Raw genomic sequence first — 12,578 nt, forward strand, 5'->3', positions numbered from 1 at the left:
TGAAATAAATTGGAAAGCCCCACAAGACTTCAAACAAATACTTAGTGTCGAAATAACAATGTAGGTACGTATCTAGAAATATATTTTTATATATTGAATTATCTATATTTTGAATTATCATGCAAAATGTCGAAAAAATACGACTGTAGTACGGAACCCTCATTGCGCGAGCCTGACTCGCACTAGACCGGTTTTTTTTAAAGAATATTAGCCATGTTAAATGACAAATATTTCCCTTTCCTCTCTAGCGTCAAGCTTGTGCTAGGAGTAGGTACGACAATAGTGCAACGGGCGGGGTTTGAACCGTCAACATTTCGGTTTTCAGTCCACTCCTATACCCGTTGAGCTGTTCAGGCTCTAAAGGTGTTTTGAAGGTATCTATAAGTATTAAAAGTGGAGAGGGAAATTGAAGCTGGGAGGGCCACTTAATTCCTTTGGACAGTGGTATCAATATTGAGAAACTGAAAGATTATAAGTAACTAGCTTATGCCCGCGACTTCGTCCGCGTGGACTACACAAATTTCGATCCCCTATTTTACACCCTTAAGGATTAAATTTTGAAAAATCGTTTCTTAGCAGATGTCTACGTCATAATAGCTATCTGCATGCCAAATTTCAGCCCGATCCATCCAATAGTTTGAGCTGTGCGTTGATAGATCAGTCTGACTGACTGATCTATTAACGCACAGTCAGTCAGTCAACTTTTCGTTTCATATATTTAGATTGGTAGGAAACTGATCTTGAAAGAATATTCTAGACCCATACTCATAAGGATTGATGACGCAAAACACTAGTAGGCAAACAATATTTAAAAAAGTTCCCTCGGGATTTTAGGTCGTGGGCATCATGTACTGGGTCTATACGCGGCATTGTACCGGAACTCACTATCTACGTCAAAACTTGTATTAAAAAATAACAAAGCTTTTTTAGTTGTTTTTACCATTACCTAAGAAGGCATCCTATTTGTTATAACGGCGATGAGCCATGACCCAACTTCCGGTAGCACCCATAGACCTGTCGGATGTTTTATAAGACACGTCCTAACTTGACAAACATTTTCCTCCGTACTTATTATATATTTAAGTATAAGCAAATTGCTAATGCGCCTGGCTGCCAGTTTAGTGACGTTGCACTAGAATGAAGTTTCGAGCTGATGGTATATTTTTATTTCGACTGACGTCAAAATGACGACATTTCGATGTTAATGAGACATGGTTCCAGCGCAATAGCAATTTGCGGGACTTGTATTCAGTTTTTCCCTCGATAAAGTGCAACCACGAAAGGGAGTGAAACTAAACCATAAATTATTGATACACGCACGTCACCTGCGCTCGCCCGCACCGGGTTAACTATGCGGGTGTGCGGGGCGTACCCTCCCCGATTGCCTTCTTGACCTGTAAGACGCCCGACCCCAAATGAAATGGGAGAAGGACAAGAGGAAGAAGATTATTTTCTAACGTCACCCGGACGTCATCACGCCACGGCCTGGCGTAGGTAGGTACGAACTAACCAGTCCAATCAGTCCCAACGTCATCCTAAGCCGTGGTCCCCATCACCCCCCTGATGATGTGCAATATTTCTTTGTTTTTCTTTTCTTTTTTTATTTCTTTTATTCAATTATTTAATTCTTTTTCTTTTAAAATTGTATTTCTCTTCCTAAGTCAGATAGTAGGTATAATACCTACCTGCCTACCTAAAGATTTATTTAATGTTTTATCAGAATTTGAAATTCTAGAACTTCATTAATTTCTTGTTGACAAACAAGAGTTAGTTTCTCAGCAGTTTAGCCTTTTATCATCTTACTTTGGCCACGGGCACGTTCGTATAAAACCCTCCCACGGTCAGCTCGGATTTAAATAACTTTCTACTTTTACGCTGTTTCCTAGAAATTTTTATTATTATTATTACTAGCTGTTGCCCGCGACTTCGTCCGCGTGAAATTAGGTTTTTTAAAAATCCCGTGGGAACTCATTGATTTTCCAGGATAAAAAGTAGCCTATGTCACTCTCCAGGTCTTTATCTATACCCATGCAAAAAATCACATCAATCCGTTGCACCGTTGAGGACAAACCAACAAACAAACACACTTCCGCATTTATAATAAGGGTACTGATTTCACTCAACACGTGCTAAATTGACAGTCTATAGACTGTCAATTTAGTTCAGAAATTCAGCGTCCTACGCACGGATGAATAGACCGCTATTCATCAGTGGTAGGGGTTTCGGCAGAGGCAGATTAAAAAAAAAAGTCGAGAGCGCCCTAGGCAAGCACCTCGTAGGCGCCCCTCTAACAGAACTTAACTTAAAAACTAGATGATGCCCGCGACTTCGTTTGCGTGGATTTCGGTTTTTAAAAATCCCGTGGGAACTCTTTGATTTCCGGGATAAAAAGCAGCCTATGTCCTTTCCTGGAATGCAAGCTATCTTTGTACCAAATTTCGACAAAATCGGTTGCACGAATGGGCCGTGAAAGGCTAGCAGACAGACACACTTTCGCATTTATAATATTAGTATGGATTTTACTAACTTTGAAAGAACAAGGAATCGTGATTACCTATACTATTTATGTGAACTAGTGAAGAACATCGCGTCATGACGCTTTGCAATATTAAAGAAGATACACTTTCGGTCACTCCAAGATAATATTAGTAGGGATAATTAGGTAGAGCAGCGGGGCGATTGTCTAAAACCTGCATCAATCATTATTACAATCTCAATTGTTCTGATTGGCTGAATTTGTGCGATTCTTGTTGCAACAATGAGCAACAATGCATTGTGGCCAATAGTGAGCGAGCATTAACCAATCAGAGATGATTGCGATCGTGACATTGTAGCTATCAAACAACCGCGGTAGGGCCACAGGTAATTGAACTCTACATGATCGCGCGCGCCCCTTCGTAACTACGCGCCGCTAGAGGCACGTGCATAGTTTGCCTTAAGGATGCCCGGGATCGAAAACCAGACTTCCTGAATAGGAGGAGAAAGGCATTCTTACCATCTAGAAAAGGAGGCGGACGACTTAACAAATAGGTGCCTACTTTATATCTCAAACTAGCTGATGCCCGCGACTTCGCATGAAATTAGGTTTTTTAAAAATCCCGTGGGAAATCTTTCATTTTCCGGGATAATGTAGCCTATGTCATTCTCCAGGTCTTTATCTATACCCATGCAAAAAATCACGTCAATCCGTTGCACCGTTGCTACGTGATTGAAGGACAAACCAATAAGAGCCTCAATAGCTCAACTGGTAAAGGAGTGGACTGAAAACCGAAAGGTCGACGGTTCAAACCCCGCCCGTTGCACTATTGTCGTACCTACTCCTAGCACAAGCTTCACGCTTAGTTGGAGAGGAAAAAGGGGAATATTAGTCATTTAACATGGCTAATGTTCTTTTAAAAAAAAAAGAAAAAAAAAAAACCAACAAACACATTCGCATTTATAATAAGGGTACCTACTGATAATAAGGGTACTGATTGCATCACTCTGTGAATCGCAAGTAAGATAAGAATGAGAACGGCATTATGTTAACTGAGGCGGTATTCGAACGTGACGTGTTACAGTGAAAGGTAGTTTTCGTCGGATGAACACACATCATCGGAATGTAGAAGATGAAAGTGGAATGAAAAAATACATCTCGCAGTTTGTGATACAAAATGTCGTGTTGGAATGAGCATTCCGTCTTGATGTTTAACACCGGAATTCATAGTCAAGGTAGGAACTTCTTTATAGGATGACTAGCTGATGCCCGTGACTTCATACGCGTGGATTTAGATTTTTAAAATCCCTAAGAAAATCTATAGGATAATTCCCGTTGACCTAGAAGCATGAAATTTGGCAGGTAGGTAGGTAATAATTTATAGCACGTAAAGGAATAAATCCGAAAACCGTGGATTTGTGGTTACATCACACACAAAAAAATTAAATGTGATAATGAGCAAATAATTAGTATTTTCAATTTTCAAAGTAAGATTACTATACCAAATGGGGTATCATAAATGAACGCTTTACCTGTATATTCTAAAACTGATTTTTATTTATTTATTTATTCTTATGCATAATAATTTTTATCTATAATAATTCTTATCGTGCAAAATGTCGAAAAAAATACCCGAGTACGGAACCCTCGGTGTGCGAGTCTGACTCGCACTTTGCCTGTTTTTATCCCGGAAAACCCAAGAGATCTTGCGGGAAATCTTTATCCACGCGAACAAAGTCGCGGGTATCAGCTAGTACATACTCATATAAAAACCTAACTACGTTTGTATGGTAAGCGCTCAGAATCGCGCCAGGACTATACTATAAGGTCGTCACATCGAGATAGCCAGAGGCGTCTTTACCTATGGTGCAGGGTGTGCGGCGCACACGGGCGCCGGGTCTAAGGGGGCGCCGAGCGCCCTCTAATGCGACACCTCCAAAGATGCGTCGATGCCGGCGCTCTCAAAGACCCTGCGCTCGTGTTATGGCCGACGCCGTCATCATTTAAAATCATCATTTAAAATTGCACCATTTGCATCCGAATTTCCGTTTGAAAATATAACTGTTAGTATTCCATTTTGACCCTGCTCCTACTAGACTAGAGGGCGCCAGGGTACTGGTTGCACACGGGCGCCACAAGGGCTAGAGACGCCTCTGGAGATAGCAATCAATGACTTCTATGTAGAAGCACAGAAGATATAATAGTGGTATAAGGTACAAGAGTACACCCAAAATTGACCGTTCTCCTTGTGGTTACATCAAAAAAAAAATGAGTTCATGAACAAATAATTAGAACGCGCCAGCCCTATTACAAGTTCGCCTACAGGCGTAGCGCGATTGTAGTTAGGTACTTATGTCTCGCAAGTACCAAGAGTGAGACACGCCTGGTAGAAGTCATTGATAGCAATCAGGGTATGAGGCGGGACGTCCTCACCCCGATTGCCATTTAGACCTGTCACGTACTAAATAAGTAAACACAGGCAATTTTATTTCGAGATTAAATAGCTTCACCTAAATAACGGACATTTTTGACCCCAAACCCTCCCGAAATTGTTCACATAAAATACAAAACAGACACAAATTTAATAGTCTTTTAAACCACTATGAAAGTCCCATAAAAGGTCCTTCCTGAATGCATTTCTTCAATTCTAGACTTTACCCAAATTAAAATAAGGTTTAAAATTGCTAATTTCATATCTATGTAACTGTGGTGTTATTATATTATTATAGTTGTGTAAACTAGTTTCAGGGAAACATTGTAGTAAAAGTGTGATACTTAAGTCACGTGCTAAGATGCTACATGCGGACAAGACAATAATATGTAGGTACCTATATACCTACCTAGTACCTACTCGTAAGTAGATCATACTTAGGTATAGTACATTATACAGCCCGCGACTTCGTACGCGTGGATTTAGGTTTTAAAAATCCCGTGGGAACTCTTTGATTTCCCGGAATAAAAAGCCTATGTCCTTCCCTGGGATGCGAGCTATCTCTGTACCAAATTTCTTCAAAATCGGTTGAACGGATGGGCCGTGAAAGATGAAAACAGCTGTACGGAAGATCCTTTTTGGTGTCAATATTCTCATAAAATGTATAAGTATACTACGCTAAATATTTATGTGGGTTTTACAATAATAAAGCTGTAGGCATAAATTCAGAAAAGCTTTCTTCCATAGAAGCATTTTGTTTTCGCATAAAATGATTTTGTTTCAGGCAGAAAATATTTCTTCAAAGCTAGCTTTTGTGGAAAAAGCTCTACCCGATGTCACAAACACGAAATAAAAAACGAAATATACAATACAAAGTAATTTTTTTTGTTTGTACTAAATAATATTATGTGTAAATGTGTATGATCTTTTGTACGGGACAGGTCGAGATGGCAATCGAGTGCATGCGAGCGTGGGTGACGTGCGGGTGTGCTAGTCCACCCGCCTCATACCCCGATTGCCATCTCAACCGGTCGCGGAGTATACCTACCTGTTTTAATATGCCTGTTCTATCGTCTGTTCTATGGGGATCATTTTTAGGGTTCCGTAGGTACCCGAAGGGTGCCAACGTGACCTAAACCTCCGCTGTAATATGTAGGGAGTTAACATTTTCACAGAATGTGAATTTCTATTACTGCTTTATCAACAAACTAGCTCATGCTCGCGACTTCATTCGCATGGACTACACAAATTTCAAACCCCTAGTTTACCCCCTTAGGGGTTGAATTTTCAAAAATCCTTTCTTAGCGGATGCCTACGTCATAATAGCTATCTGCATGCCAAATTTCAGCTCGATCCGTCCAGTAGTTTGAGCTGTGCGTTTATAGATCAGTCAGTCAGTCACCTTATATTTAGATGGATTTCTTGTAGCCATCGATATAAATGACAAGATAATATGGTAATATGAACGACCCGTTTGAAATCCAGACGCCACTGAGGTTGCATAAGCATCGATGATTCGGTGCCATTTTGTTTGTTTAATAACCCTGTCCATACGAAGTAACATATAAGTCAATGCTTGTAGCCCATTTGTAGCCAATCAATTTCCATTTGTGACGTGTTATTCGACCGAATCAATTAAATTTATTACCAGCCCACTTTCTTTTGGCCCAGTCTATAACAGAAACTGACATAAAAGCCAAAACGTTCGTCCGTGAAAATAAAATATTAACACCTACCATTTTCACGTCACCTGCCAGAGAAAATTTCACCTGGCTAGCCGCTAGTCGCACAAGTCACACATTGCTATCATGTTAGCACATTGACTTATATGTATATTACTTCGTATGGACAGGGTTATTGAACAAACAAAATGGCACCGACTCATTGGTGCTTATGCACCAATGCAACCTCGTGACGTCTGGATTTCAAACGGGTCGTTCATTAGTATCTAAGAGGTGGCGCTGATTTATTTGGTTTCTAAACGATAATACATTTTGTTCGTTTGATCATATTATCTTGTCATTTATACTGCTCACTTTCGTTTGGCCCAGTATATAATAGAAACTGACATAAAAGCCAAAACGTTCGTCCGTGAAAATAAAATATTAACACCTACCATTTTCACGTCACCTGCCAGAGAAAATTTCACCTGGCTAGCCGCTAGTCGCACATTAGTTACACATTGCTATCATGTTAGTAATATTCGATTTTGAATTAGCTACGGCAGATAAGAGAGCTATTATGTTACTAGAGAAATAAATAACGTTCCGAAAACGGATTCAGCCATAAAGCAATTCTTAAGGTAGGCACCTACCTAATGTAATACTGTTATGTATTAACAGTGTTAGTATACCTACCTCTGTGTTTGTATAACTGAATGGAATAAAATTAAAACCTAAATATATTTTTAAAAAGTCTTGACCACTTCACTGATCCTTTATAATTTAAACAACGAATATATTAGTTCAATTTTTAGAAATTCCCAATGGATAGGGAATGAAAGGGAATTTTCATTTTTTAAACTGCAAGTGGTCATTAGTAAGTTAAATGTTTGTTTAAAAATTAATGTATACTTACGCATTTATGTTCCAAGTAAATAAAAAAACAAATCAGAGTGCCCGGCAGGAAATATTGTACATTGAAATTTAGAATGAGATAACGAATTCGTAGAACGTTATCTGTCTTTGATACGGACAAAACGTCACACAGGTATGAGTGACAGAGACGGCACTCTACGAAGCTGAATCTCTTTCTAATGTTAGATGTACAATTATTTCCTACCGGCCCTGTCAATGATTAGGCCATGTTTTAAGTATTTGTTAATGGACACTTTTTTAACGCCTAATGTTGGAGTTTGAGGAATGGTTCTCCATGGACTAGCTCTATGGCACTGGGTATTGAGGTCATACGTTTCAAAGGTATATTAAGTACCTACTCGTATTTGTGACCTGTTTCGGTGATCGAGTCCGCAAACCACTGGTTATGTGGTTATATGCCGTGTCATGTCACAAACGCGTAGCTCACTGGAACCAGGTCTTGGTTGATGACAATATTTGTCTAGGCCATGAAATCACACTTTAATCATAGCCTTGAACATTTTGTTGACATGGTCGTATTTGATTGTACTATAGTCATAACGAGCTGCGGTAGCCTAATGGTTAGGACATCCGCTTTCCAATCGGAGGTCAGTGGTTCGATCCCGGGCACGCACCTCTAACTTTTCGGAGCTATGTGCGTTTTTAAGTAATTAAAATGTCACTTGCTTTAACGGTGAAGGAAAACATCTACTATGGCCAAAACCCTTCTCACTCTGAGAGGAGACCCGTGCTCTGTAGTGAGCCGGCGATAGGTTGATCATGATGATGATGATGACAGTCATAACTCAAAATCCACACTATACTGTTAATAATATTATAAATGCGAAAGTGTGTCTGTCTGTCTTTCCGCTAGATTTTCACGGCCCATCGACTGACGGGGTGCGGGAGCGGTAGACTGGGCCGCCCGAGCGTTTGTTGCACGCTTTTTATAAATATTTATTATATTTAAAATTCTATTTGCTCTATTACCATAAAATAATGACGTTATGTCCTGAACGCAAATACGAAATTTTATTGAAATTAGTTTTATATCAAACGAATAAAATTGGTTTTATATCAAATGAATAAAATTGGTTTTATATCAAACGAATAAATCTTTTAATGGTCGTGTAAAAAAAATACGTATTTTGGGGAAACTTCGCGATTTTTTTGTATCGATCCAAATTGTGATAACCGTGTTTTGGCTCTCGTAATTCATTAGAAAATATTTTTAATTTTAATAACAAAATTAAAAATTAAATAAACAAATTTTTAGTTTTTGAGGCCAACACTAGATTCTTTGAACATCCGAAATGTGTCGCAACGCCGCTTTTGGGACGCATTACGCCTTAAGGTATATTTTTTATTGAAATTAGAACATTAATCTCTGGCAATCTCCGTATAAATTAGCTAATGGGATTATACGGGACATGGCGTATAATAATCTACATGGCTCATTTAATGTCATGAACGGATGAGCAAACTTGGTGATATATGAGCTATCATAATAATTCAGAACCGACACATTTAGTAGGTAGCAATTAAGATGATAACAAGATGGCTATCTGGGGGTTTGCAGTCTCTAATCTGGGTAGGAAAAGTAAGTAGGTATCTATACAAATTACGACGCCTATAAATATGTGACGACCTCCCTGGCGCAGGGGTAAGCGCTGTTGTCTTTCTTATTTGTGGGAGGTCCCACTAATAAGACCACAGCACTTATTACCACTGCGCCAGGGAGGTCGTCAAAAATATAAAATAAGGATGGTCTGGCACGCGCTGGCTCTCCCTCTATCTTCATTTGCACGCCATTAAGATATTTAATTCCACCCTCTTTGAGCTTTCAAGTTAGGCGCTGATTCTGAACACACCTAAAATTTAGAGTATTAGCATCCTCTTCTTACTTATGTAATATGAAAACGACAGACCCAGTATGACAGTTTTAAATTTAATTTAGAGCTGTCATACCTCGTGACTTAAGCTGCCAGTCGCGAGTCTATTGTTTAAATTCGTAGCGTGCACTAAAATTTAGAGTGTTTAAATGTAAAAAATTTCCGTCCTTTTTTAGCAATATTAAAGAGAAAAAGATGCAGATACTCTAAATTTAGTTTAGAGAATGACAAGAGAATCGGTGCCTTGTGTCAAAGTAACATAAAACTTACCTTTATGAAGCCCTATGTCAAGGGAATCATAAGATGAGATGTACCCTAATAGGATACGCTTGCCCCGCCCCACCTGCCCCCAAATGTTCCCTGGGGACAGTCAGGTAATGCCCTTTTTGAGAAAATATAACAACGACGCAGTCTCAAGGGTTTGTGACATCAATAAGATGAATTTGGTTTTCATCTTTATTTTTCCTTTCTTTATTATGGTTTGACTAGCTTATGCCCGCGACTTCGTCCGCGTGGACTACACAAATTTCAAAGCCCTATTTCACTTGTATTTTCAAAAATCCTTTCTTAGCGGATGCCTATGTCATAATAGCTAACCAAATGCCAAATTTCAGCCCGATCCGTCCAGTAGTTTGAGCTGTGCGTTGATAGATCAGTCAGTCAGTCAGTCACCTTTTCCTTTTATATATTTAGATATATTTTTTTAAAGAATATTTGCCATATTGTTAAAATGACTAATATTCCCTTTACCTCTCCAACTAAGCGTCAAGCTTGTGCTAGGAGTAGGTACGTCAATAGTGCAACGGGCGGGGTTTTTTTTTTTTAATAGATATAGCGAGCAAACGAGCAGGCGGGTCACCTGATGTTAAGTGATTACCGCCGCCCATGAACATTTGCAGCACCAGAGGAGCCGCCGATGCGTTGCCGGCCTTTTAGGAATTTGTTGGTCCGCCCCTTGAATAACCCCATGTTATAATCTAGTGGGAACACCGCCGATGGGAGTTGGTTCCACAGTTTGCACGTGCGTGGAAAGAAGGATCTGGCGCAGCGGACGGTCGAAGTGCACCAGACACCCAGATGGTGAGGGTGAAATTCCTTACGGTGGCTCGCGGTTCGGTTGTAGAAAAAAGAGGGTGGAATGAGGTCAAAAAGCTCTTTAGAGCACTCCCCATTATACAGGCGATAGAACACGCATAGAGAGCTAACGTCTCTGCGGTGCTCCAGGCTTTCCAACGAGCCGGTTAGTTTGGGATCGTCGACAAGTCGAACAGCCCGCCTTTGGATCCGATCAAATGGAAGGAGTTGGTACTGGGGTGCTCCAGCCCAAAGGTGGGAGCAGTACTCCATGTGAGGGCGGACTTGCGGCTTATAGAGTAGGAGCCTATGCTCGGGCGCGAAGTACCGCTTTGCTCTGTTGAGCACCCCAAGCTCCAAAAGAGGCTAATTTGGCCTTGCTTTCCAAATGATCGCGGAATTGAACCGTCGACGTTTCGGTTTTCAGTCCACTCCTTTACCGGTTGAGCTATTGAGGCTGTAAATAATGATATACGTGACAAGCGGTGACAAGTGGAAAAGACGTTCGCTTCCTATTCGGGAGGTCAGGGTATCGATCCCGGATCCGCACCTGTAACATTTGGGAGTTATGTGTAATTTAAGCAATAAAATATCATTTACTTTATCGGTGAAGGAAAATATCGTGAGGCAACCTGAATGCCTGAGAGTTTTCCATAATGTTCTAAAGGTGTGTGAAGTCTGACTTGGTTAGCTTGGTAGACTATGGCCAAAACCCTTATCATTCTGTGCTATAAGTCCCCAAATTGCTATTACGCTGGAACCATGTCTCATTAACATCGAAATGACATCATTTTGACGTCATTTGACGCATATTTAAGTAAAAATATACCATCAGCTCGAAACTTCAGTCTAGTGCTGACGTCACTAAAATGGCGGCCACACGCATTAGAATTTTGCGGGCCTTATGTAACATAATATTAATAAAAACTGAAGTGCAACGAACTCCAACCCGCAACGGCCGGCAGACCTAGACGGGTAAAAGCAAAAACAAAAACCGGCCAAGTGCAAGTCAGACTCGCCCACTGAAGGTTCCGTACTTTAGAAAGAAATATACAAATTATTATTTTGTTAAGTCAATTTATCTGTTTTTTACACAATACTACGTTTACATAAACTTTTAATAAAGTATTAGAAGATAAGGATAGCTTTAAGTTTTATTGAAAATATTTCAATTAAAAAAAATAAGAATACATAATATAATAATTTCGGAGATAAGGGGAGGTGTTTTTTTGTCGTTTTCTCAAAAGTGATGATGCAGTCTAAGATGAAAGCAGGCTAACCTGGAAGGGGTATGGTAGTTTTTATTAAACCCATGGGGCCCTTTGGTTTCTACACGGCATAGTACCGAAACACTAAATCGCTTGGCGGCACGGCTTTGCCAGTAGAGTGGTTACTAGCCACGGCCGAAGCCTCCCACCAGACCAGACCAGAAATTTAGAAATTATAAAATTCCAAACCCCTGTCAGGAATCGAATCTGGGACCTCCCAGTAATAAGACCACAGTGCTTACTGCGCCAGGGAGGTCGTCAAAAGCTTTAGAGATTGTCCTACATGAATTTAGATTTTTGATTTTGATCTGTTTTACCATTTCGGCGCGGAACCCTAAAGAACATCGATTGCCGCTTCGGTAATCACGTCATGAATACAGATGGCCGTTTACCCACAACAGAACTTTCACTAACAATGTATTCAGATACGAAACGCTTGGATCGCTGTCTTAATGCACCGCAATTGATACAAGACAATTAAGGAAAATTGGTTAAACAGCGATACCTACAAATGTTCCACTAGATGAGGCGCTTCATACTAATGTTATTATTCTACTCATGTGGTTACTATGGAGCGCTTCATCTAATAGAACATTAAAGAACTGGGAACATGTTATTCAACATGCGAATATCGGTGTCCGCACAGGAGTTTATATTATAAATATCGTAATAAGCTTTGCCCCGTAAACGTTCAATTATGTTTGTCGAATATTACGTGTTTGTCAAATTATTTGATCGTCTGCGGTCGTGTTTGATGCGTTTGTCGAACAAACTACGTGTTTTTCAAATTTGATTGACGGCGTATTTGTCAAACATGCTTGAAGGTTACCGCTGCGTTTGTCAAACAAACTACGTGTTTGG

The 12,578-nt window shown here is 40.0% G+C and overlaps 1 protein-coding gene across 5 annotated transcripts in view; it reads left to right on the top strand.

Moving 5' to 3' along the window:
* Osi24 (Protein) overlaps nt 1–12,578 on the top strand; it is a 61,628-nt gene that overhangs the window by 18,113 nt on the left and 30,937 nt on the right. The window contains exons 1-3 of one of the 5 annotated variants that reach the window (XM_069506924.1): nt 3,546–3,711; nt 5,219–5,329; nt 5,692–5,782. The exons of 2 other annotated variants lie outside the window; for them this stretch is intronic. The gene's annotated coding sequence lies outside the window, so the exon portion shown is untranslated. Of the gene's footprint in view, nt 1–3,545; nt 3,712–5,218; nt 5,330–5,691; nt 5,783–12,578 lie in introns of those variants that run through there. 2 more of the 5 variants (XM_069506923.1, XM_069506925.1) reach the window with 2 other exon arrangements.

Source organism: Maniola hyperantus, chromosome 24 (assembly GCF_902806685.2).
Source record: "Maniola hyperantus chromosome 24, iAphHyp1.2, whole genome shotgun sequence".
Taxonomy (NCBI): domain Eukaryota; kingdom Metazoa; phylum Arthropoda; class Insecta; order Lepidoptera; family Nymphalidae; genus Maniola; species Maniola hyperantus.